A 27612-nucleotide genomic window follows, 5' to 3' on the forward strand; every position below is an offset into this window, starting at 1 on the left:
ATATTGTTAGAAACTAAAAAGTAAAACATAATGTGCTCTAGTAATTTTTAAAACTATTGAAGTATCGAGAGGTTAGACTATTTTATAATTGGAGACACTAATACTTAACACACTTGCACTAAAATGACGTAAAACTCGAGAGTAATAACCTCTTTTATTTTACATAACACAAAGAAATTAAATAAATGAGACAAGTAACAATGTAATTTTTTTCAAGTATTTATTTTTTGTACCTTAAAAATGTTTTACTCATTAAAATAAAGCGTATATGATTTGAGGCTGAAGAAACATCAGACTCAAATCTTTTATCAAGGTGACGCCCAGGGACGGACGCAGGATTTTTAGCATGCCCCGTCATAATAAGGTCTTACATGTCTTCCATTCTAGTACTACATGTCTTCCACCATTCAGAAAAATTTTATTAGGCAAAGAAAAAGAAGACAAAAAAAAAGTAATTTAACGGGCATTAAAAGCCAAACATTTTTCAAAAATGTTTAGCTGCACCCTGACATTTTTTATGAGGATGAAGCCAGCCAGTTTTTACATTGCGTTACGATTTAAAGAAACCAGTTGTAAGATGTGGAACCCTTAGTTTACTTCATTTGAAAAATGTGAAAAAAGTTTAACTATGGTTTTGGACAAATTAGAAAAAGATGGAACTTATATTTATATATTATAAACTTATATTTAAAGTCGTAAAGGACAAACATATAATGTGATACGTCATACTTGTGTTAACATGCGCATCAAGGGGTCGTCCATAAATTACGTTGCGCAATTTTCGACCGTTTTTGACCTTCCCTCTCTCCCCCCTTGTTATAAAATCGTATCACTTAAGTAGCATGTCTTGTATGAGTCGTCACAAAACCTATGATGACATTTTTCTCATTAATGACATATTTTAACTTAAGTCACCGGACTAAAGTTAAGAATATCAGAAGTGTAAAAAATCAGAATATCCTGAAGTGTCGAGAGTGTAATCAAAACACAACAAGGAGCAAGTAAAATGAATGCGGAAAAATACTACGCAAAAATCTTTTATCTATTGCGCAATTAACTTAAGATAAGAAAAATAGATGTGTTAGATAAGATGCTAAATTGCTGCTGAATGAGTTGCAATTGTTTTCCTTCTTGTGTCTTCTTAAACTGCGGGAATCAGTTTTCCGCAAAACGAATCATATAGAGATCTTCACAAAAAAAAGAAATAAACATTCAAAAAACTGATATAAAACCAGAGACTTTAAAATTACTTTAAAGGCTTTAAAATTACTGAGAATTTAAAAAAGTTAGTAGAATTTAAGTAATTTAGTTGCTTATATTAAAAAAATTTGTAATAATCGGGAAATAGCCACGAACAGTTGACGCAGAAAAAAAAAAACGATGACATGAAAAGAAATCACAAGATGCTGTCTCTTGATAAAATTATATAAGATATTGATTATAAATAATATATTACAATAATAACTACGCGCTTTGAGCAGAGCAGATGTGTTGAAGAAGTAAAAAAGTTAAAAAATAAATTTTATATATATTCATCTTAAAATATTTATATATATATATATATATATATATATATATATATATATATATATATATATATGAATTTATACATATATGTTATATATCTATAAACATATAAATCAATATTAAAAAACATAAAAAATGGATAACGATAACGTAATTACGATGGGAATGCTTAGAGAGCTCATGTCATTATAAGGAGATACAATTTAGAAATGTTTTAAGGAAAGTTTGCTCAGTGTTCTGGAAAAAGTTGATAACTTAACCAAAGACATTGAAGAAATAAAATTTGGGCTTACTTTTGTTGGTGATCAAATGGAAACAAAAGCAAGGTTGATAGTAAAATGGCATAAATTAAAGAAACTATTGTGGGTATTCAATCATTCCACGGAAAGTTAAGCAACAATTCAAATGAAAATAAAAGAAAAACAGTCGATCTTGAGGATCGAAACTGACGTAACAATCTAAGAATTGTCGGAATCAAAGAAGAACTTAAAGAAGACCTTGATATCGCGGATCCAGTTGTTATAGATAGAGTATATCGGCGTCGGTAAATTTAATGGCTAGTCTAGAACTATTGTCTGCAAAATATTAAACTGGCAGGACAAGGAAAACATCTTATCTAACGCTCATAAACTAAGGGAAAGAATATATTTAATATCGAAGACTATAGCAATGAAACAATGCGAATTCGTAAAGAGTTTTTTGTCCAAGGAAAATACATCATGGTAACGGAAAATACGCGAAAGTCATCTATAATCGATAAGTGAAAAGAGAAATGAAAAATGAGAACGAGGGTGTTGAAAGCAAGTAATTTATTTATTTACGTTTTAATAGTTTTATTAAATACTAAATTAAGTTTTTTATTAAGGATTATTTTAACAATAAATATATATAATACAATGCATAACAATGAATCTAATTTAACAAAATTAATATCATCTATTTTTAAAATTTTGAAATATAACAAAAATGATTATAATTTTTTGACTAAAATGAATATTAACTGATTAAATAATGAATATTATAAACCTGAAGAATTTAAGAGAGAAAAACTTAACAAAAATTTAAACATTTTAAGTATAAATATACGGTCAATGAACAAAAATTTTGAATCATTTAAACACTTTTATTATTCTTTAAACTATCTTTTTGACGTAATATGTATATCAGAAACTTGGGAAGATGCAAATTCGCCCATGTCCAAAAATTCCCTGTACCTGACTTTTAAATTTCGTCATATTATTGGAGCCCTTATCAATTTAACAAAATGCTTATTTTTTCAATAAACTCAAAGTTAATTGGACGAAATTGGTTAGACTTAAATAAAATTAATTTAAATATAAATATTTATATAAATGCTGTACTTTTCTTTAAAAGTTCCGTATTTATAACCTTTTCTATAAAAGTTACGTCATTTATCGTTTCTGGTAGTTTTAGATCTTTTCCATATTCAATATTGTTTGATGAAATATTTATTAAAATGCTTTAATAATGCAAACAAGAAGAAAACTTTGGTTGACAATTGTTAAATCAATATTTCAAAACATAATTGCGATGATAAAACGGTAATAAACAGAGGATAAGACAAAATATTTAAATGCCATTTACAACAATAAATGTTCAATAGCAGTTAGCCATCATACAAATTTGTTTTAAAAAATTGCATATTTAATTTCCACGAACTCAGAATCTCCTTCGAAATTTTTATATTACTGTCAACAATAACTTTAACATTAAAATAGCTAATTGTTTTTATTATATATCAATGCTATGCATATCTGCATAGCATTGATATATAATAAAGGTGCTATCTATATTAAGGATACATTTCTAATGTATGCCAAATATACAACTTTGTTTTACAATCATAACAATTTAGATTGATGTATGCAACAATGAATATTAACCTGAAAAACATTACCCTTTGATTTAGAGCAAACAAACTTTACTTAAACTGTGAAAAAACTATTTACACTTTATTTTATAAACAGTAATATCACTATATTTTATAAACAGTTAAATCACAAAAAATGCTGGATGGATCTAGCATTTTGGGGCAGCAAAAAATAAATTACTTTTTTGAGAATTTTCCTTGCTGTTACATTGGCAATGTTAATTGCGACGTTTTCAAAATTTATATTTTGCAACAGAGTTGATTCAATTTTTATTAAAAAAAAAACCATTTAAATGACTATTTGACGTTGAGGGATGGAGATTATTCTTAACTCTTGCAAATTTTGAAAATACTCTCCATGCACTACAATTAGTAATGGAAAGGGTTCGTAAAAAATATTTTTTAATTTATTCCTACGAACTGCTTTAAAACATTCGAATGTTTGAAATTCTAGATTTCCATTTCGGGGCAAAAAATAAAAAAAATTTTTAATAAAAATTAAATTTAAAAATTCAAAACTAGAATTCTAGTACTGGTATATTCTTTTCATTTACCATGCACTTGTAAACCTGGACAGTTTCATATGAAATTGTGTATTTAAGTCTGAAGGATAAATAGTACACAAGGATTGGACAGCAGCAACAATGACACGAATGGTCATGGTGGGAAAACTAGTTAGAATACCTAACTTATCCTATGCATAAGTCTCATAAGCAGAAAGTCTTTCTTTCAAGCCCATTTTCAACTTATCTATTAAAATGAAAAAGTGTTTAATTCCAAATTCGTCACTGCCATTTAAAACCACTTCACTCTCGCTATTCTCACCAACTCCAATGGCCTGCTTAAAGTATACACTTTAAACATTATAGCATAAAGTATACACTTTTAACATACTTAAAGTATAGATTGGCCTACTTAAATTATACACCTTAAATAGGCCATAGGCCATGCTCCTAATTAAAAAAAATGAGCGGCGTCTTTCTTGTATTTTAATGCTTGTTTTACTGAGGAACAATCCTAAGAATAGCTTAATAATGCTTCAGTTATGCTCTTTACTTTTTAAATTTAAGTTTTGTTCATCACATAAGTTATGCCCTTTTAGCCTTTTTATTGATTGAAAAAAAAAAGAATATAAAATAAATTTAAAAATTGAAAATTAAAAATACACCCCGGTGGGAAATGAGCGACGAGCGAAAGACTAGCTAGCTTTATAGCGATATTCAAGCAATATTTTTTTTCTTATCTTATTTTTTCTTAATGTCTTTAAGATTTTTTAAAAATTCGACTTTTAGTGTTGTGTCTATTATAATTATGGGAATAATTGAACTTTAATCATTTCAATAGCATGTGTCGCAATTTTATAGCATGTGTCGCTAGCTACATATCGCAGCTTTGTAGCTAGCTACAAAATATCTACAAATCAGATCAAAATTTTTTAGACAGAGATTTTATTACGATATGACGCTAGCTACAATAGCCAGTGGGTCTTTAGCTTATTAAGGTAGCTTTTCGCTAACTTAAAAAAGCTAGCGATCCTCGTGACCAAATCGCTATCTTTATCGTTACGATTATAGCTAGCTATTTACTAGCCGATTTCCCACCGGGACATATGACGAAAAACGAACTGGAACGTAATTTAAGTTTGTCTTTATCCAAAGCTCCAATTACAGTAATTTTTTGTAACACACTCCCATTTGACACTAATATTAAAATAGAAATGTTTGGAGATCACACCACGCCTGTAAGGCTCTGAATCGAAATATTGGTTATATAATTGATTACAAAATTGATTACCATTTATTATCAGTTATAAGTTAGATTTTTGAGCTTTCATTTTCAAAAAAGTAAAAGGTCCAATTTTAAGATAATAAATCCTTATCTATATTAGATAATATTATACCCATTATAAATAAAGTTAAACCGGTTATCATTAGTCGCATTTATCCCGGTTCTTATCCTAGCCGAGCGATTTGTAACTATTATTTTTATTTGTTTTTATTCGTCAATAATTTAAAGAATAAATATTTTGTATTTATAATCGTTCTTATTTAAAGATTTTTTGATTGATCTTAGATTTAATTTATAGAAACAAAAAAAAATTAATAAAAAATAATTTCTAATGTTGGGAAATTTACTATCATTGCTGGTAAGTTATTACCTGTTTTTATTGTAAAGCCCTTAGTTTTTTGTCAAAATTCGATGTTTAAATTTTTTCTTTGTCTTTTGTAAAATAAAATGAAATGTTATATAATATAGGTTATTTTATATTTGCTTGTAATGTATAATGACAATATTTATTCCATATATAATAGACAATACTAATGATTTTTATTGTACAGTTAAAAATGACATTTTATTCATAATTAATAAAAAACAAAGTTAGTTTTCTATAATTATATAAGTCTGTAAATATTTACACACGAAAATATTTTTTAGTTTTTATGTAATGATACAACATTGTGTTTATAATTTTATGTCCATTACAAATTTATACTAATGTTTTTAAGAAGTGTTTGAAGTCTTTCAACAGAGCACATTTTGGACATTAAACATTAACTAAAAACACCAGGCATTGTTTAACTAAGATCTTATATTTTCTAATTGAGTCATAAAGTCATTGAAAATTTTGGGTGTTATAATAACTTCATAATTTAAGCAGACCATCTGAGATTTTAGTAAAAAACATCCAATGTGTAGCCATTAAAATATGTGCTGCTTTCTCTCCAAATATTGTTGATTTCTACTGATGATATTGATAATTTCTAGTGATGTTGTACTAGATAAGTGGTTAGTTGTAAACATGACTTCGATTGACATCACCATGTGAAGGTTAATTACTATTATCTGTTAATGTGGTTCCTATAGAAAAAAAAATTAAAAAATTTATTACTTTGATTAAATTTATTTAGAGTTTAAATTTCTTTCTCATGATATAATTGATTTTTTTTTGTTCAAAGTAAAACTCAATATTAAATAACATGTTTTCTAAACATGTTATTTAATGTAAAATTTGACAGTAAATAACATGTTATTTACTGTCAAACATAGTAATTAACCTTAGCAACTAAGAAATTGTAAATAATATAATTCAAAACATTCTCAAACTTAAATTTAAAAGCTATAAATACAGTTATGTTATATATTTTAAGACATTTTATTAAATTTTTGTTTTGAATTAACTTACATGACTTATATACAGTAAACATAGTTTAGTTGTTTAAGTATGCTAAATAAAGTATTGTATTGTTTTATTATTTTAAATTTCTCTGTATATAAATAGTATGCTGATTTGTTTATTCTATTATAGTATCTTAAAAGTGTTAAATATTTTTTAACAAGCAAAACCACAAACTTAGAAGAGTGTGATTTTAGAGGCAATTAGCACTTGTGCAAAAAAATGTACAAAAAAGTTGTAGAAGATCCAAGTTGTTATGATTTTATTATAAACTAAAATACTATAAACTTCAAATTGTTGAAAGTTTATGTTTATCTTTAGCTGACAGTCAAGAATGTTTTTCATAAAACATAGAATTTTTACATTGACTGAGAATTTAGCATAGGGCAGCAATCTTTTTTCTTTTATTATTTCAATTTAAATTTTTAATGTTTAAAATTATCTTGAAATTATCTTAGAGTGCTAAACTGTAGCTTTACCTAAAGTTACATTGTATTTGTTAAGAATTTTGTATTTTTTACCTAAATTTACCCATATTTCTTCATTGCCCTGTAGGGCAATGATTTTTGATTTAATTTACACAGTTTCTGTCACGTCTTAAATAAATAAACTAAAAAATAAATTTCAGCATTCTGGCCTGGCCATTCATATTTCTGACCACAACCGAAATGACCTGAAAGTCGCAAATTCCCGCTGAAATTCCTGCCAGAAAGGAATTCTGGTACATCCCTAGATTTTAAACAAAGTTTAAAATAAGAGAAAATCCTAGTAGCAGTAAAGAAAGGGTTAGTTGATTAAAGTCAGCTGAAAAAGAAAAAGATTCTTCCATTCAAACAGGAATTTGAGTTTTTGTGACTTAGTTATTCTTGCTTTCATTTTTGCATTTTTTTAAAACAAAAGTTTTTCAATCAGTACACCTTGAAGTTATGCTCAAGTTTGCACAAAAATGCCAAAGCATATTTAAAAATATTTATAATCAACTTTTTTAAGGATTGTTTAATTGTGTACAGTATTTTTTTATTACTAATTTAAAGAATCTGTTTCAAAAACTCTACAAAATTGTAGTTTTTTTTTTTCTTTCTATAGGAACCATTGTAATAATAATAAGCCTGTAAGATATCAAGGTGGGAGAGGATAAACTCCAAAAACTTAAAATTAGAAGTAAATGTCCATGAAATCCTCCACAAAAAAGGATCTTCAGCAAGTCGATGAATTTTTATTTCCAAATCTGTAGTATTATATTTTTTTATTTCAATAATAGGTGTTAGCTGTATATATTGTTGTGAAAATTTATGAATATGCTTAAATATTAAAGGGTGCTGCTGCGATTCGATATGTTGCAAAATTGTTATTTCGATATTTGATATCGAATTGTTGATTCGATATGTTGCAAAACAGCTTGTTAGTGAGGTAGACCCGTATAAATTGAAGTTTAACAAATGCGACACAAATCATATCATTTATGAAATTTAACATTTTTTACTATTTCTAATACATTTAAAAAATGAGTATACTATATATATAAATGAGTATATATATATATATATATATATATATATATATATATATATATATATATATATATATATATAAATGAGTGCTTTCAAAAAAGTATATTACGCTTTTTTCATATACGAGTATTTTTTGACTCAAGCTATATTATTGCTACAAAAACTCCGATAAATTTAAAGCTGTTTGGAATTCTAACAATGACAATTTGTAACCTTGATACAGCAAAACAATTACTATATTCAGTTTAAACCTTCTAACAAAAATTTTCTTTTTCAATTTTTTACCATTCCTACTTCTCTTAAAGCTAATGCAGATCTTTCAATTAATTTTATCTTTGTATATTTTATTTGCAGCAGAATTTGATGCAAGGAATGATTAATTAAAAACACTGCTTTTAAGCAAGCTTTTAAATTTAAAGTTTAACTTATGAACAGCACCCATGTGATAAGTTAATTTGTCAATAAAAAGTCTATGTTTTATGAAAAACATTCTTGACATGACAGCAAAAAGGTACACACACATTTTCAACAGTTTGAAGTTTATAATATAATTAAAATCATTTGGATCCTCTGCAACTTGTTTTTGCTCAAGTGTTGATTGCCTCTAAAATGACACATTCTTCTAAGTTTGTGGTTTTTCTTGTTGCGAGTTATTATTGTTATTAATTATTATTAAATACTTTTAGTATACTAAACAATTTAATAAGTAATTCAGCATATTATTTATATACATAGCATTTTGAATTTATACAAATTAATAACTTATTTAGTATACAAACAACCAAAATATGTTCACTTTGTCTGAGTTATATAAGTTAGCAAATTAAAAAAAATATATAAAAAAAAAGAATCTTATGTGTTATAATACTTAACAGAAGGTCTTAAAAATGTAAAACACAAATAAATTAATTTTTGAATGCTTTCAAGTACTTTATATACAGTTTACATATTCACACATTACTTATAATACTATTTTGAAAATGAGTTATTTAATAGAGTTTAATTTAAGCAAACATAAATTAATTATATTGAGAGATAGAGAATTAAATTCTACATAAATTTACTCAAAAATAACCTTTAAAAATCTATCTACTACAAGGTATGTTATCTAAATAATTGTATTTAAACACGCTATGCTAATAAACACTTGCTTTGTTTACTTTATTTTCATACAGTATGGCAGCTGCGAATTTCAACGTCACATGATACAATACTATCTATTGATAGTATGTAAAATCACAGAAAAATTAATAGAGGTGTTGATATGAATGATTTTATGTTTATTTTAATCATATAAAGTAGTTATATTTAGATGTTGCTCTAATTAGGGTTAAGCTTTGAAAGTAAAAATGGTAAATGCAAGGACATTATTGATGTACCATACAGTAACTAATACTTGCAGTCTTCTTGGTTTTTACTATTTTTAACACACAATCTCAACCCTAATATGAAAATAAAACACTGTGAATTAGAGTGTTGTACATTGATATTATTCTTTCACTTTTTTGTTTTTATTATAAAAACCCAACCCTACCACCAATTTATCTTTTTTTTTTAAGGGTATTGTTTTTGATTTAAATAAAAATCATAGTGTTATTATGAAAAAAAGACTTGACTATGTATGTGAATGTATTCATTGAGAGCATTGGTGCACTCCTTGATTGTGTTAGTCTCCTTTAATGAAAGGGAATAAATAAAAAAACTATTGCAATTGTTACACAGTTTAAATACATTTCAAAAGTAATAATTTTTTGAAAAATCTTTCATGACTCATATTGATCCAGAAACTCACAAATTTGAAATTCAAAACATGATTTTATATAACACAAGGAATGATAAATCGGCCATTTGATAAATATGATATATAAAGTGCTTAGGTAGAGGAGAGGAGGATCATGTATTCATTGAGAGCATTGGTGCACAAGGGAATTTTTAGTTGTTTTGAATCAATCTTAACTTTTGAATACATATATCGAATGTTCTTTTCACTTTTTCCACAGAAAATATAGTTTAAATCATTTGTTACCTATAATTTTACCTGTTATCATTTTGCTGTTATGTGGATTTTTTGTGACATTTTGGTGTATATGATGAGTAGGCTAGTAAAGGGTGAACATTTGGAATCAATCAGGTCAGTCTTTTTTTTTTTGTAAATTATGAAAAAGGATTGTGTAGACATTAAACATAGGTGCATAAATTTCCATTCCAGTGAATCAAAAAAATTGATATTATAAAACAATGATTTTTTTTTCAATTCGGAAGTATTCAAAAGAAGATACAAAATATTTTAATTATCCAAAAGAAAAGTTTTTCTTCATTTTTTAATTATTCAAACTTTCCAATAAATATAATTTTTTTCAAGACAAAAACAAAGATTTCTATTGATGAATAAAGTTAATTTCATTACCCAGATTTTTTATTTCTTGAAGATAATGATGTCTTTTAGTATTTCATTATCACAAATTGCAACTAAGTATTTTTGAAGTATCTTGAATTTTATCCCAAAGTGAACTGCGTTTTGAATTTTCGTGCATGATTTAAAAGATCTAATTATTTGGAAAAAGAAGTATTAAAATGTTATAATGAAACTGATTTTTTTTTACTTTGCACATTTTTAGGTTACTGAATTGAATGGCAAAAGTATTTTTTTTCTTCTTTAACATTTTAGCATTGTTTATTTGCATCACGCACAGACATACCATGCACGGACAAATATTCATATGCGCGTGATAATTAGTTTCTTTAGCTTTATAATGTTTGAATCGCATATTTGCTGATTTATTAGTTTGAGTATAGTTTAGTTAGATTGAAAATAAAAAAAGAATTAAAAGAATTTAGAATTAATATGAACAAAGTTAACATTTAATAGTTCATAAATAATTTAGAAAGAACATCCAGAATATTGGATTGCTGAAACTAATTGAATGAAAAATAAAAGAGCTAACATGAGCGACAAGGAAAAGGTGGAAATGCGTTGAAAAAATCACAATAGAAAGAAACAAAAGCAAGAGGTAAACATCTGGTATGAAACAGTCCTTTTTATCAGAGTTTTGGAAAGGCACTTAAAAAAATTAATTCAGCATTACCTGCCAATTCAAACAAAAGAAAATACCTTTTGAAAGAAGTTTGTAAATGTGAAAATATACTACATTCTGATATTTCAGAATCAGGCCCTGACTACGTCAGACTCGACTGACTACATCAGTTGAGGCCCTGACTACGTCAGTTCAATTAACATTGACTGACTACATCAGTCAATGTTAATTGAAAAGTTTTTGATTTTTATTTGCGAGAAGATATCAGTAGAATTGCTTCAGGCTGCAAAGATATTGCAAAGATATTAATAAGAAAACAAAAAACAAGGTAATATGTGATTTCTACATATAAATAACACATCATTTATATGTAGAAATTGCATTTTATTCAATAAGGTTTTCAGCTTTTGTAAAAAAGTTTTGTTTTCTTTCAGAAACAAATTTGTCACATGCTGATGACCATAGGAAAAGCATATTTACTTTTTAAAAGTGAATATATTAATTTAAAAGTGGGGAAATCTAAGGCAAACATTGTGGGGATCTTACCCACAATGTTTGCCTTTGGATATAGCATGAAAATTTTAGGTTGTTAACAAATGCCCTTTAATAAAAAGTTTAGTATAATGTCAGACATGTTGACAGATCTGTGTGTAATCAAAACAGCCAATCTTGCAAGTTTATGGAATGTAAAGTGAACTGTGGGTTGGCAAAGTTTGATGAATATGTTTCCAATGTAATTGACTCATTTAGTGATGATTCAAGCTAACTGCTCTTTGTTTTCGACCAATGGTCCTCAGAAAATCGAACAACCACTAACATCTTTGTCAGAGGGGTACGTATTGCTGCATTAGCAATTGCCAATTTATATATGTCATGTTGTATATGTCATTCATAATTTTGTAATTAACCTTTTTTGTTACATTTATAAACTAACTATTCATCCATTTTTAATTCTTCTAAAATCAGATGAATTTCAGTGAAAATTACACCAAAATGGAGCAGAGTGAAACTCAATCTGCTTACTGGGTTCATCAGCAACTAGCAGTATTCACTGCTGCAATTTGGAGTAAGAGCAATACACATTCTTATGCCATTGTATCCGATTGTTTACTTCATGATAAATATGCCGTCTTGTTCATTATTAAACAATTAATAAGTCATTATCAAAATATTTGTAAATTACACTTTTTCAGAGATGGCCCTTTATCACAATTCAAAAATTCATATGTAATGACAGCCATGAATAATTTGTACAAATTGTCATCTGCTCTTGTTGAGATTCGTTGGTCATTTTTTGCAACATCACATGGAAAGGGGGCAGTTGATGGTATAGGTGTAGAAAAAAATAGAATGGATTGGACAACAGTAAAATCTGGAAAATGATATTGTCTTAGTTGGAAGATTTTGTGAACATTGCAGTTAATGTAAGTCATTATTTAGAGAAAAAACCTAAATATGAAAGTTGTAGATATGAAACTTTTGGTTATTAAATTTTCATTTTTTTAGATCATTATGATTACAAATGAGTGTACTACCGCAAACCAAGTGAGATTGATGCAATGCTTCTCAAAGATAAATTTAAAGTCAAGGGTATTTGTTGCCACCACTCTTTTCTTTTTAATGTTAATGGTGCTTTTATGGCAATTAGTAACCAATCAGAAATGGTAAAAGTTGTTAAGAAACCATCTTCTTCATTATTGGTAAATGTGATATCATTTCCATCTAAAAGTTACAAATTTAATACTATTTTCCCAGGTATATTTGCCTTTGTAGAATTGCATTCTGCTGGTAGAGCAAAGAAATACCTTGTATTAGAAATTGTAGATAATAAATTTCTAAAAGAACAAAACTAACTCATTTTTAGATACCCATTTGTTGACGACTTTTCCTGGCATGACTTGTGAGTTAAAACCGTTAATACCACAACCACACTTTGATAACTGTAGACAAATTATTATCAAGCCAAAGTGTTACAACTAAACTTAATGTAAAAAATTTGGTATTATAATTTTCTTATCTTTAATATAGTATATTTACTATATAATGCATTATTTATCTTTAATATACTACATTAAAATATTGTTTTTTAATATAATTAGTATTGATATATGTTATTTATGATGTCCAAAAATACAATCCAAAAATGACAAATGTTTGTTTGTCCCGTTGGTTACTTTTTTTTGTCTGTGTGTGATTTTGGTTTGAACTACTATTGTGGAGCAAAGATACATCTTAGAATGCTGTAACTTTGTAGTAATCTTTATGAATGCTTGTATAAATACCTATAAAAACACTGATATATTTTCACTGAGAAAATAGGGTTCATTTATTAAATATTTTTTTTCCTTCTTTTTTCTGTTCCGTGCGTGACTCCATTAAAAAATTTATTTATTCTATAATGAAGCGACCCATAGCTACCATACTTTGTATAGGAAATATATACATAGATGTCATTTAAGTTGGAGATTACGATTGAATCTTTTTAATCCTGGTAAAGGATTAAAAGGTTACTTTGAAAGTAAAGTACAACGCATTAAATAAACTAGAAAAAGAAGAGTGAATAAAGATGTGGCAAACCAATTTAGCATTTTCTATGGTACTCTTGCTACTTATAAAAAAAAGGATCAAATTTACTTTCAAGGGGTCTTTAAGTAGTCCAGAAAAGTTTCCAAGGATATGACTGTACTTTGGGAAAAAACAACCTTACCAACAACATTACTTAAATACAAGCTAAATGCAGTTGATTTCGCTCAAAAACAAAAACAAAGCGCTGCCATCAAAATTTTTTCACTTTCAAAGTAAATGATTTAAAGTTAAAAACGCAAACAAAGTACAATTTACTGGGATAAGTGAGTTCAACTCTCTCATTTAAAAAAATCACAATGTTTGTGATTAGGAAATATTCAAACCCAAGATACTTCAAGAATCTTGGGTTTGCAGATTTCTCAATCATAAATTGTTGTAATTGGGAAATCTGAAGAAATGATCAATAATAGTAAGGATGATACTGTAATAGAGTTAGAGTTTGACCTGAAGAAACTTCTGCCCAACAAAATCTGAATTTATATAATTTAAAAACTCACGTAGTTCGAAATTATTTTGAGAGAATTAGAGGATTTGAATTACATGAGTTCAACTGTTTAGGTTATTTGCAAAACATATACCTGACTCATATACTGGCCTTTATGGATTCTTAGAATGTTCTTGTTTTCTTTTTTTATAAACTTCTTTTTAAATGTTTAAAACTTGTTTAAAAAACTTCTAGTTAGATTGGTTTGAGCTTTTTAGATGCTTTGTTTAAAAGAATCTAGTTTTATTAATTGTGAGCAGAGAGTTAGATGAAGGAGTTTGTTTGATTAGTAAAATGGTTAACCAGTTGTTTGTTTTTTTCACAACTCATGTCAATTTAAAATTTATCAACAAACAACAATTTTAATTCAAGTTTTTTTATTTTAACTTTATGTACAGAAAAATCATGATTAGCGAATTTCAAAAATTCTTGGTCAAGTAAGTTATCTAAAATATTTATTGATTTGCAAGATTCATCTATAAAATTGAATGATTCTTTTGGCACAATTGATCATTGTTTCGAGGAGTGGATATGTTCACACATATCCATTTTCTCAATTTTTAAATTTTGTGATGCAAACACTATTTTTACTTCTTTTTCATAATATTTCAATAACTATTAAAACTTCTTTGGTAAGCAGCGATTGTAGCTAGAAGGGTAAAAGATTACTACATCTGTCCAACAACATATGTGGAGTAGTCCAAGATCATCTGTACACTTTTGTCTGAGACCATCTTTATTTTTCTTTTTTTCAAATGATATTGGACATCTGTCCAATATCATCTGAAAATTTAACGACCCCGAATAACATCTTTAGAAAAATGTAGCTACATCCGGTAATTTTTCTCCAAGTCCAATGACATCTGGAAGAATTTTTTCCAGATGTAGTTACATCTGAAAAAATTTATGCATGTAATAACATCTGGTTTTAATATAATGCATTATTAGTTAACATTTTTTTTCCAGATGTAGTTATATCTGAAAAAAATCCTATATGTAACAACATCTGGTTAAAATATTGCATTTATTATTATTCATCTTAAAAATAACTTAATCTTAAAATTTATAGATGTAGTTGCACAGATGTTATTCCACTTTGATAATTTAAAAGATGTAGCTACATCTGTAAGTTCCAAAGCTGTGGTTGCTCAGATGTTATTACATTTTGATAATTTAAAAAATGTAATAACATCTGTAGAATTCATAAATGTAGTTGCACAGATGTTATTACACTTTGATAATTTAAAAAATGTAACTACATCTGTAATATTCAATTTATTTTTGCACAGATGTTATTAGACACCAATGAAATTTCAGATTTTGTTGGATAGATGTTATTACACCTCATTATATTTACAAATGTTGTTGGGCAGATGTTATTAGACATGGCAAAAAACTGGTGTTGTTACCCTGACTCGCTAGAAGCTGAAGAATTTTTCAATCAGAATATTTAAACAGTCTTTTGAAATGGTTCATGCAGAAAACATTAAGCAGTAATTAGTTGGTGAAAAAAACATTTTCATCACAATTGTAAAATAATTTTTTTTTTGATAAAAAAACAGATTGTTGAATAAATTTTCCACTACTTTCTGCTTTTAAAAATATTTTAATTTAAGTTTAATTTATTATATTTAAATTGAATTTATTACTAAATATTGAAAAATTTAAGTTTATTACATTTAGTTTAAATTTTTTTAAAAATTTAAAATGCTCCATTTTACAATTTTTTTTTTTTAAAAATTCCCAACTATGTTAAAGAAAAGAAAATTATTTTTATCAATTTAATTTAAGTTACGTTTTTATGTTCGTTTTACATTCAACTATTTCGTTTATTTATTTATAATTTCAAATCAATTCTTTTTATTCGGTTACGAATGTGCTAATATACAAAAGTGCTTAATGCACTTACAGTTGTATATATATGCATTTATATGTATGTATATCCATTGCCAGATAAATATAATCCTTTAAGCCATTAGGCAAAATTATTTTAGAGAATTTTTTTAGTTAACTTAAATAAGAAATTTATGAAAAGATGATTTTTTTTTTAGTTTTAAAATTGCTTTTTAACAAAGGTTTTCTCTTTTTTATTAATTTTTTAGATTGATAATAGAATAAATGTTGAAATGATTAACTAGTTTATGAGTAGTATGCAAAAAATTTTTTAAAGCCATTTCAACAATATTGTTTAATTTAAAGATATTTTATAAATATTTTATAAAGATAAAGACTTAAAATTATTTGTCTAAGAGTGCATTAAAGAGTTGCTACTTCAGAATCAAGCTTCCCGTTTAATATTTCATTCAAAAATTTCCTTGCAACTAAATTGTCAGTGCCCATTTGCTTAACAAATTATTCACTGATGTTAACAAAAGGCTTTGGAAAGGGAATTGACATAAATTTAGTAATTTTTATTTAAAGGTTATCTTTGGAAAATAAGTTGCCAACTGCTCCACACTTTCCTTTGTCTAAAAAAGTTGGTCACATTAATGAGCTTCCATGACAGAATGGAAGCTCATTAATGTGAAGCCAGCAAAAAGAACTAAAATGTTTTTGATTAAAAAGTTCTTCCGCAAAAAATTTTTTTTCTTTTTCTTTTTCTTTTTCAACATCACTTCCAACAAGGCTGCAAGCAACCACTATTAGAGTTGGAAGTTACTGAAAGAGAAAAGATGAAGATTGTAGAGCAAGATAACGATTGACAGACAACTTAAAAGATTGCAAATTATATGAATCAGAAAAGCATGATGAAGGAAGCAAATTCCAAAGAACTAATGTTCGAGGAAAAAACTAGTGGAAGAAGAGTTTTTGGAGCATTTTGGAACAGTCACAGAAAAAGAATGAGACTTGATTGAATGATGAGTAACACGAGAATGAATTTTAGTAAATGGCACAAGAGACTACTTTAGAGTAGGGCCTATTATAGTATTTATAAAAAAGAGAAAAAGAGGCAAAATTACGATGATATGATAGTGGTTGGAGGTTGGCTGCAAGAGCGGGTCTAACTATGTTTACAATGTGTTTTTGCACCTGGTCTAAAAAAGAATGGGAATCATTGGAAGATCTGCCCCAAATATGGCAACAGTATTCCATACAAAGACTTGAGATTTATTAAAATAAAGAATAGAATCCTGAGTAAGAAAGTGGCAAGCATGATAAAGAGATACAACCTTAGCAGATGCTAATTTTGCAATTGATTTGATATATGGTTTCCAAGAAAGATCCAAGAAGTTAAATAAGAAGCACATTGGTCTGCAGGAAGACGAAAGGTTTCTACCCGATGGCCATTGCAAAGAAAATCATGGAAAGAGTCCCAGTCAGCTTACTAATTTTTATACAGTTGAACTCCTTTAATTTCAATTCATATAATTTAAAAGTAGCTTCGGTCCCTGTACAGGACCAAAGTTTCAAGTTTAATGATTCTTTAGCGCAATTAGTTTAAATTTATTTTTTATTTTGATTGTATGCAATTAGTAGTAGTGATTGATCTGGCCTTTTTTAGTTATTTTTTTATATTGGAGAGTGGTTATGCAATTTATGGTATCCAGTTATGTATTTATTATTTTTTGTTTACATAGAGTGGTTATGCAATTGGTGGTGTGATGGGTGTTTACTTAGCACAGAACTATGAGGTTTGTTAAAAAAAGTTCTAATTTCATTTTATACTTACTCCAATAGTTTTTTAGTTTGGGTTCATTATATTTTAACCAGTGAAATCTTTGTATTAAAAAATAAAATTTTTAGTTTTTTAAATTTTTTTTATGCTCAAAAAAATTTTATTCGTCTAGTGTTTTATCTTCGAGTGTTACTGGTGTGTTTTTAAAAAACTAATTTATGTGGTAAAATCCAAGGTTTAGTAATCTAAAAATAACATGCGGTAGTGGTGTAGTGGTAGAGCGCTTGCTTCATAAGCGAGAGGTTCCGAGTTCGATTCCCGCCACGTCCCTGGTAGTACCGCGCTCAACTTGTTTCTCCACGCAGCGGCCTTGTTCATCAAAGTTCGTGTTTCGGAGTTATAGAGTTGAGAGAGGGTTATAACCCTCTCTCAACTCTATTAAAAAAAAAAAACATTAGCATCTATAAAAAAAAAAAACATTAGCATCAGACCTTTTTGCGTCAATTTCTTGCAATAATTAAAAGATGTTTGTACTAGAGTTCTAGAACCCCAATGTTTTCCAAACCCTGTTTTGCAATAGGGTTTCCAGAACCCTCAAGGTTCTAATTCCTACTTTTAACGCCTTTAAGTGGCATTTTTGAGCAGAGGCTGCTATTCTACTTTTTAGGAACCATGTGCCATACATAACACTTATAAAGAAGCTGGTATCATTAAACTTTTCCTCCTCATCAACTGTTAATATCTTGTGTGTAACTTTAGCCATTTGAACTGTTAAAGTATATAGTGCATCAGCCATAAATCTTTACTTTCAACATTAGCAGCACTAATAATACTAGTTAGCATATTGAAGTGGCCTCTATGACTTATATTGTACCTCGTGGCACAAGCTTATGTTGCTTCAATAAGTTTTTCAGTTGTAAGTTCTGAGAGAATCTTGTTATTCTTATTCTGTTTACAAGAAATGTAGTTAGACTCTGAGACATCACAATCATATTTTCACTCTCGTCTCATCCTCCAGGAAGGTTAAATCTTCTTGAACCTTTTCATTATCCCTATCCTGGCTTATTCCTGTCTTGAAATCTGATCTGGATATGTGAAAAAGTCAAATTCTTCTGAAAACAAATTTTGATTTGATTATGCTTTTTTCTTTGATCAAACTTTTGACACTCAAAGCAGATTTATTTATTTCTTCTGCACCTTGCAAAGCTTTTTCCTTGCAAATTTCTTGCAAATTTTTTTTTTAATAAAATTAGAACTGCTATAATGAGAATGGGTTTAGATTATAAATTAAATAAACATAAAATGTTTATATGATGAATATTACATAGAAACAAAGAAGAAAAATAATAACTTTATGACTGAATCAGTCTGGTTTGCACCACCTCTTTCTCCATACAGTTGTTTCTGTCCTTTCTAACACATTTGATGTCTTGGCCAACAAGATTAAAGCCATTGTTTTCCTGAGGACAACCCATATTCTCCTTGCAAGGCTTGAATTTATAGCTTTTGTCTGATTGCAGATATAAATAATACCTGGCCAAAAATAGTTATGTTATGTTTTATATTATGTTAAGAGTTTAGATTTAATTTTGAGTTACATAAATTTAATTTAAAGAGAACTTGCATAGATAAGTTTTTGAATATAATATTAAAAAGTATTAGAACCTTAAACTGTTTCCAATAGCTGTCTGGTAGACCGTTGATGTGGTATCCCTCCTAGTGACCCTCCTGGTTCATCCTACAGCTCTAAAACTTTAAATTTAGCTTAAATTTAGCTTTAAATAGTCTCTTTGGGTCAAATGACTAAGAATGAAGAGTATAGCAATCTTATTTATTTTTTTAATTTTTTTTACACAGGCTAATGCGTAACTATAACACGTACAATGCATGTATACACATTTATCCGGGCGTTACATTTAAATACAGGCGTAAAATGTAATTGAAGTTAAAATTTTAGAATATTTAAGCCAAAACAAACTGTTTTGTTACATTACGCTATTATATAATTGTATAACAATGGTTTGATAGTATGTTGATACATTTTTACCATGCAGGGAAAAAATGCATTTCAGAAAATAAATTGAAACAGGTGATAACTAAAAAATGCTAATAATTCTAACCCACTCATATCGATCCACAAAAGTCAAAAAAAAAAAAGTATGCCTATGTGAAACTATACTCTCTCTGTTTACAAATTTATCATATGTTATGTTTTGCATCAGCTAATTCAGATGTATTTAAAATGCCATCAAAACATGATGTACTACGAAAGTGTATTGTAAAGTTCTATCTAAATACACCAAAATCTCAGGAAAAAGTTTACTTTGAATCATTTTAAAACCAAAAATGTTTCAGTTTCAACTATTTACTATATTTTAGCATTCTTAACAACCAATCATTGTTAAGTGGCAGTAGCAGACCAGCTAAAATAATTAACAAGAAGGGATTTTGTTTGCTTTACAGTGCTTTCAACAACAATGGTTTAATAAGTCAACGAGATGCTGCAGAAAAGTTCAAGCGTACGCAGCCTTATATCTGCAAAATGTTGAAAAAACAAAAAATAGCTTGCCGAAAAAAAAACAAGAGCACCGGAATACATCGAGCAACAAATATCAACCATGAAATCTCAATGTTGCTGGATGACCCAGAAGTTACTTCCCCCTCTCCAAAACGCATATTCCAGGAAATGATCAATATTATGTAGATAAAAGTTCTACAACACCTCCTAAAGTAAAATACAAATATAAACACAAGTTTGTACAGAAAGTGATGCTGTACATTGCCATGTCTGAGAGGGGAATTTCTGAGCCATAGTTCAAGCCAAGTGGTTCGGCTATTATTTAAGAAATATACCAGAATTAATGTTTGAAGAAAATGTTGGTTCCATTTCTTCAAAAACATTCAGATGGCAATTATTTGTTTTGTTCAAATAAAGCATCATCGCATTGTCCAAAAAAATACTAGTCTTCTTGAAAAGCCAAAATATCCCATATGTACCAAAAGCCGCAATCCAACAAACTTGCCTGAGTGTGGCCCAATATAGGATTTCTTTGGACATTTGGGTTTATTAGTATACATAAAAAACTGGAGAGCCAAAAATTGCAAACAATTGATTACACGAATCAAAAGATGCATTCGTCAAATCGATATATATGCTGTGCAATGCTCCTGTTGACAAAGCTACGTTGAACTGCTGATGATGGACCATATTCAAATATTTATTTATTTTTTCTTAATGATAAGTGATATGATAACCTTCAATTAAAATAGATATAATTTTCATTTTCTAAACATGTGTTTTTATTATAGCCCGATATAAAAATTCTTATTTTTTATTTTTATCAATAAATTAAAAATTCACATGCGAATTAAACAAAATCATGCAACTTTGTGCTGTGTTGAAATATTTGATAGTTGATTTTAAATGCAATATAAGCTCAATTTAAGATTTTAAAACATTATATATAGAGAGAAAAAGATATACGAGTGATATATTTTTTGATTTCATGATGTTTTATAGTTTATTTATTTTTATTTTATAGTTCTATAGTTTATTTATTTTTATTTTTATAGTTTATAATTTTTCTTTAATATTACCAAGTACTAAAATTAAAAAAAATTAAAAATCTCGTTTGTCCACTTCTATTTTTACTTGTAGTAAATGATGTTGTGTGTATGTGTGTACATATTTTGTTTAGATACCCGACGTAAATGCTGCATTGACGGCTCTTTTGAGCAAAGTATCAAGTTATGAGAAATCTGATCCAAAGAAAAAAGAATAACGTGGGAATTTTTTTCCATTTGAGAAAAATGTTTAACATGGTTACAAGATATCTTTAAATCGATATTTTTAAAACTTTTTAATCGCAGTTTACACAAATTCTAAAATTTGAATTTTTGTAATTTGTGTATTTTTTTTTTTAATATAAATTTAGAAGCTTTTTTTTTGTAGAAGTTTTGACTGGGCTTACTCTTATGTAGTAACTCAGCGTGAGAGGACAGAGATGGACATTTGTGAGGACAAAGATAGGCATGTGAGAGGACAGAGATGGACGTGTTTTAGTTTTTTTGATTGAAACCTTGTGCAGCTGATTTAAATTAGTAAAAATATTATTTTTATTTCAAATTTATATTATTTTGAGCATTCGAGACTCGTAAAACGGATCGTGGTAGGTTTATGTTCCTCCCTTTATCATTTATTTTTTATATTGTTTGATTTTTTATCTTTATTTCTAATCTTTATACAGATTTTTTATCAGACTTTATTTAGTATGCGATCTTTTTTATGAAGATTTCAATATATTGCAAAGCAAAATAACCGTAAAGATATCTATATAAGATCGAAATCTTTGTATTTTAATTGTGAATTTATGTAATAATGTGCCTGGTACGTGTGAATTTAGAATTCACTTTGTTTTATGACTTTTAAAACTTGTTTTATTATGCTAAAGTATTTTAACTCCCAAAGCACCAATCAAAAAAAAAAGGAAAATTAACTAGTAATGTTTTATCTCCAAACATGAAAAATCATGCATATCAAATGTAATGCTTTTCAATTCAATTTTAATTCATGCTTATCAAATGTAATGCTTTTCAAAAAATACAGATTCTAGCCAATCAGCCAGTTTGCTTCTCATATTTTGATAACAATTTCAAAATGGCCAACTACATATTTTGATAACAATTTCAAAATGGCCAACTACAAAACCGCACAAAATCTTGTAGTTTAATAATTTAATTCGAGTCGTGATTATTTTGTTTACTTATTTTAAAAATAGTTTGAAACATTTATCTTCAAATAATTAATAAAAAATTTCTTTTAAATTTAATGTTTGTGTAATGTAATCTATTTTAACCTTATTAAACATAACATAAGTAATTTTTTTGTTGCTGTTGGAGATCTGGTAATTTGAATTTAAGAGCTTGGTATGAAAACCTCAAATGTCACAAATCGATTATTTTTCAGGAGAGCATTTAAACTGAATATCATAGTTCCAACTATTTTTTAAATGTCAAATCGTAGGTCTACATTTTGCATTCTGAATAAGTTTAACTAAAATTTATAATTAAGTATGTATAATTAGAAATTGATTATAAAATGTCAACGTGAAAATCGATATTTTTCCGAGAGATTGTTGTTTCCGAGAGATTTGTTGTTTGGTGCTTCAAAATTCACTTTGGTGTTTGTGTTTCAAAATATGTAGAAAATTTGCGACGAAAGGAAAACGCTAACGATTAACCTTTTTCTTTTCTTTTTTTTCTACTTTTATATTATGTGGAAGTTGTTTAATTTTTAATTGTGACAAAACATTTAAAAAAAAACAACAATAAAAGTACTAAACATTAAAAAAAAAATGTTTGATGAAAAAATGATAGAAACTGGCGGAGATTGTGAGGAATTAACTGTGCCACTTAATTCCACGCAACCTTCTTTATCAGTTTCCAGAAAATCACTGTCACAAAGAAAATTTTAATAAAATTTGGCATATCAAGAATTTTGTAGACATTTACATAGTTTTGAAACGTAAACATAGTTTTAGGACAATTAGTTGGAAATCGTTGTTGGTAAACTTCTTTTTTTTTTTTTTTAATTATTTCCTAAAATCCAGAGAAACTATTTTTAGCTGTAACTTCATTATCTGTCTACTTTATACATTCTGAGTTATCGTAGTTCAAAATGTGTACCATAATTTCCCTAAAAGAAAGGTTAGGCATGTCTAATATCAAAAATGTTCTCCTGTTTTATTTTTCAAGAATGAAAGATTTTAAAGTTTTCCTTGCTACTAACTTTGAATTACTAATTGAATACTTAATTGAACGCTTTTATCTTTTTAACTTGTTCTATTCAGATTGAAAGCTAAAAATGTTTAAACTATAAAAGAAATTTCAAGTCTTTTGTGTATCAGAAATACATCTTTGATTATTTGAATATCTAAAGTTATTTGTTTAAAAAAATTATAAAAATGTCCTCCAAAACATTAGCAACCAAATTTAAAAAAGACTTCAGTTACTAATTACAGCAATTTTTTTTTAATTATGCATGAAATTTAACAAAAATGTATTCACAGCACTACATTGATTTACAAGACATTAGTTCGATTGAACGTGGTGAAGAAATGTTGGGTGAAGATTTCACTTTTCAACAAAACAATGCTGCTATCCGTAATCCAAAGCTTACTAAAGCTTGGTTTAGAGATAAAAATGTTTGCATAATGGAGTGGCCCGCAAGTAGTCCAGATCTAAACCCAATTGAAAATCTATTAAGAATACTTTATTAAAGCTTAATGAAAATAGTAAGCAATTTAAATCCACATTGGGGCTGAAAACTCGTATCAGAGAAGCTTCGAATGAAATATCTTCAAAAGCCATCTAAAATCTTGTGACTAGTATGCCATGTCGCATAATTGAACTCATTAAGAATTCTTGAGGCAATACTAAATTTTAAAAATAGCGCAAAAACAAAATATTTTCAGTATTTTTTTGTATATGTTGTACTTGAGGCTTATTCTGTTTTTTTCGCAAGTTGAATACTTTAAACTTGTTTTCCATTTGTAATTAATTAAACTTACCAATTTATAAATTTTTTAGTTGTAGTAGAACATAATAAGAAATAAAGTAGATTTAAAAATTGTTTCACTGCCATTTTTGTTAAATTAAAACGAAAAATAATGGAGAGGCTAATTCTGTTATCTCCACTGTATTATGTCTTTTTTTTATTTTTTATTTTTTTTATTTTGTTACTTAGGTGCCCCAGAAGACCTAACGGTCTTGTCACAGAGCACCGCGGAAGTTTAATTAACTAGGAAGTTCACGCCTCCTTGCTTGCTGTGACGCGAAAATATGTCCAGAGTTCGTTTCGAACCTGGATCTCCAACTTATAAAGCAAGCTCTATCCGCTGCGCCACGGCCGCCTATTATTCATTGAACTATATGTATTGCCCCTAAACTCCCTTTACGCGTTTACTTGACATTTAAAAATATACTTTTAGTCATTTAAATCATTAAATGATTTAAAATTATAAAGATAAAAAAATTTGACTACAGCTGTAAGATCAACATTTCCTACAACGCGAGGAAAGGTTTTGCCCATTTCAATCAAAAGGTTGAGCACAAATGAATCTGGGGACACTTTAGCTTTAAAAACTTTTGTTTGAAAGCAACTTTTTGTCTCAGTCGTAAAGACTGACGTAAATATCCTTTCTTTTCTTCGATTAAATTGAAAAAATTTTAACTAAAACTGCATACTAGATTTTAGTGCTTGACAATATTTAAAAAAATAATTTTCTTATGAGTTTAAAAGTAATTTTTCAAATAATTTTGTTAAGTAACCGTAATATAAGTTGCATATGAACGAAAAGTGTGGATTCTGGTTTCAATATTAAATTGACTGAGAACAACGAGTTGGTTGGAAAATTATTCTATGGCGATCAATTTCCATTTATGTTAGGAGTAAATGAAATTTTTTTTTTGAAAACAAGAATTGTTACAGATGGGTTACAGTTTGTCAACTTGTATCTGCCTAGGATAAACGTCTGCAGAGTATTCTACAAAGAGCAGTATTTGCAGCAAGGCAATGCTTTTTATATGTTGCTTAAAAACATAGGCAGCCTTAAGCTATTTTTCAAGAAGTCCAGTCATTGAGATCCCGCTGCCACGTAAGGGTAAATAAAGATTTAAAAAAAAAAGTTCATGGCTGTTGTGTACATTTTATATTCTGGCTGTTTTGTACATTTATTAGGCTTAGATTACTGAACCTAACAAGCTCTTGAATCCATTAATCATGATTTCAATCAGTTTTGACGAATGAGAAAAGTTGGAAAGCACGGTCCAAACAATATTGAATTGCTAAAAAACGTAGTTGTTGCTTACAACTACAAACACTTTTAAAGTAGCTTTCAATTTGCAGGTTGTAAAAAGTACAATATTTACCTCCTATGAACAATTGTTTAACATAATTTTATAATATATTATACGATGATTTATGAAATTTAAAATATAAATAATAATCTAACCGCATAGACCAAAAATATTTTTTGACGGAAACATTTTTCGTTTAAAAGTTTTGACCATTTAAAGTTATTTCAGAGTATAAACGAAAGGAATTTTAAAATTTAATATCATATATTGAACGAAATAAATATTAAACGAAAGGAGATTTTTTAAATGACATTCAAATCTGTCGATGAATCTAACTCATGAAAGAACTTGAAAAAAGTTCTAGTACTGGGGCATTAAGGGGTTGAGACCGGGTTGTGTTAGTTCCAATTACCTAATCTTTTGCAAGTCATCCTTATTTGACACAGTATCAATAGACTAGAAGTTTGAGCATACCACATGACACTTAGTTACCTATCTTGAACAACAAAATTACAGGGCACTCGCCTAAAATGCGTGATTTCTCTCCATGCTTCTGGTGAAAAAGTTGTTTTTATACTTAATTGGAATAAGGAAGAGTTACCTGATAATAAACATAAAAAAAATTCTGAGGATGTGTTGCAAGGTTTCAGAACATGTTCCAAAATACCTTGCATTGTAATTAAAAATTCAAAAATGATAATAAAAAGCAAATTTTTGCAAAGAAGTTTGAGAAAAATGCAAAATAATTTTAAAATAATTTCAGACTTTTGAAGTTATTTTAAAAGTAAAATTAATAAAATTAAAAATTATTGCAAAGAAAATAAACAGGTTAGAGTTTTTTTCTTGCAATTATAATTTTTAAACTATTTACATTTTTGTAATTTATGAAAATGTACATAATTATATGAAAATGAAGCGCTTAAATAAATTAAATTTTATACAAACCATTTATTTGGAAAAGTAATACATCGTTCACTAAACTAATACAACACAATGAGCTGCAAAAAACAAATTTACATAAAAGAGAATTTTTAGTACAATTGCAAAATAAAAGTATACACAATTAAAAAATTACAATACAACAACAAAAACTCATTACAAGCAAAATTGTTGAAAGTACAATTTTTGTTTAAAATTTCGACCAGGAATTTCATGATATAACATGCTTTTGTTCCAAAATCCTTGGTAAAAATCTTTAATGTCTTGTGAAAGTGTTTTCCTAGTTTGTCACTCTCTGCACCAAGGTTTTTGGGATATGGAACTTGTTATTTTTCAGAAAGTTTGTACATAGGTCTGAGAAAATTATGTGAAAAGTCCATGTATATCATGGAAATAACAGAGAAGACCATCTATTTTAAAATATGTTGCTAAGTTAGTATTTTGTTTCTACGTGCTGAAACCATGACTGTATAAACCATATAGCCTTTGTTCATTGCATAAAACCTTGTCACGTTGACACTACAAGAATAACAATCTGCATGATGATCTCTCGGACCCTCCATATCATGGGTATGGCAAACTTATTGAAAGTTTCTTTTTTTTTTAATCAATCGCGTAATCCGTTTGAACAAGCCGAGCAGATTTTATGTGACGCCTATAATTTATCTCGGTCAAATAGGTGGCAACCAAAGCAAAGATTTATATTTTCTCGATGCTGCGTGTTCGTTTTTGTAGTTTAGTAGTGAAAATGTCACAAAGATAATAAATCTTGTCAGGGTGATTCTCATAATCTAAAGCATGCTGATTGATCAAAGCAATCGATTTGAAACGAAGTACCACAAGCACTACACTTTACAGGAAGCCGCGGCCAGAATGTAGTAAAATGTTCTCAGAGTTGACAAAGTACTGTAAGATGACAGTGTACTTATAAGAGTTTATCAAAAAAGAAAAAATTATAATAACAAGTTATAATTGAAATGAATTCAGAATT

At 27.8% G+C, this 27612-nt stretch overlaps 1 long non-coding RNA gene across 1 annotated transcript; it reads left to right on the forward strand.

Annotated features, from left to right (window-relative positions):
- Positions 1–5415: 5415 nt before the first annotated feature.
- LOC105843405 (uncharacterized) lies at positions 5416–21951 on the forward strand. The gene is made up of 3 exons (XR_010644374.1): positions 5416–5564; positions 17788–17841; positions 21524–21951. It is a non-coding gene; the product is annotated as an uncharacterized LOC105843405 (long non-coding RNA).
- The last annotated feature ends 5661 nt before the right edge of the window (positions 21952–27612 follow it).

This window comes from Hydra vulgaris, chromosome 15 (assembly GCF_038396675.1).
Source record: "Hydra vulgaris chromosome 15, alternate assembly HydraT2T_AEP".
In the NCBI taxonomy this organism is placed as follows: domain Eukaryota; kingdom Metazoa; phylum Cnidaria; class Hydrozoa; order Anthoathecata; family Hydridae; genus Hydra; species Hydra vulgaris.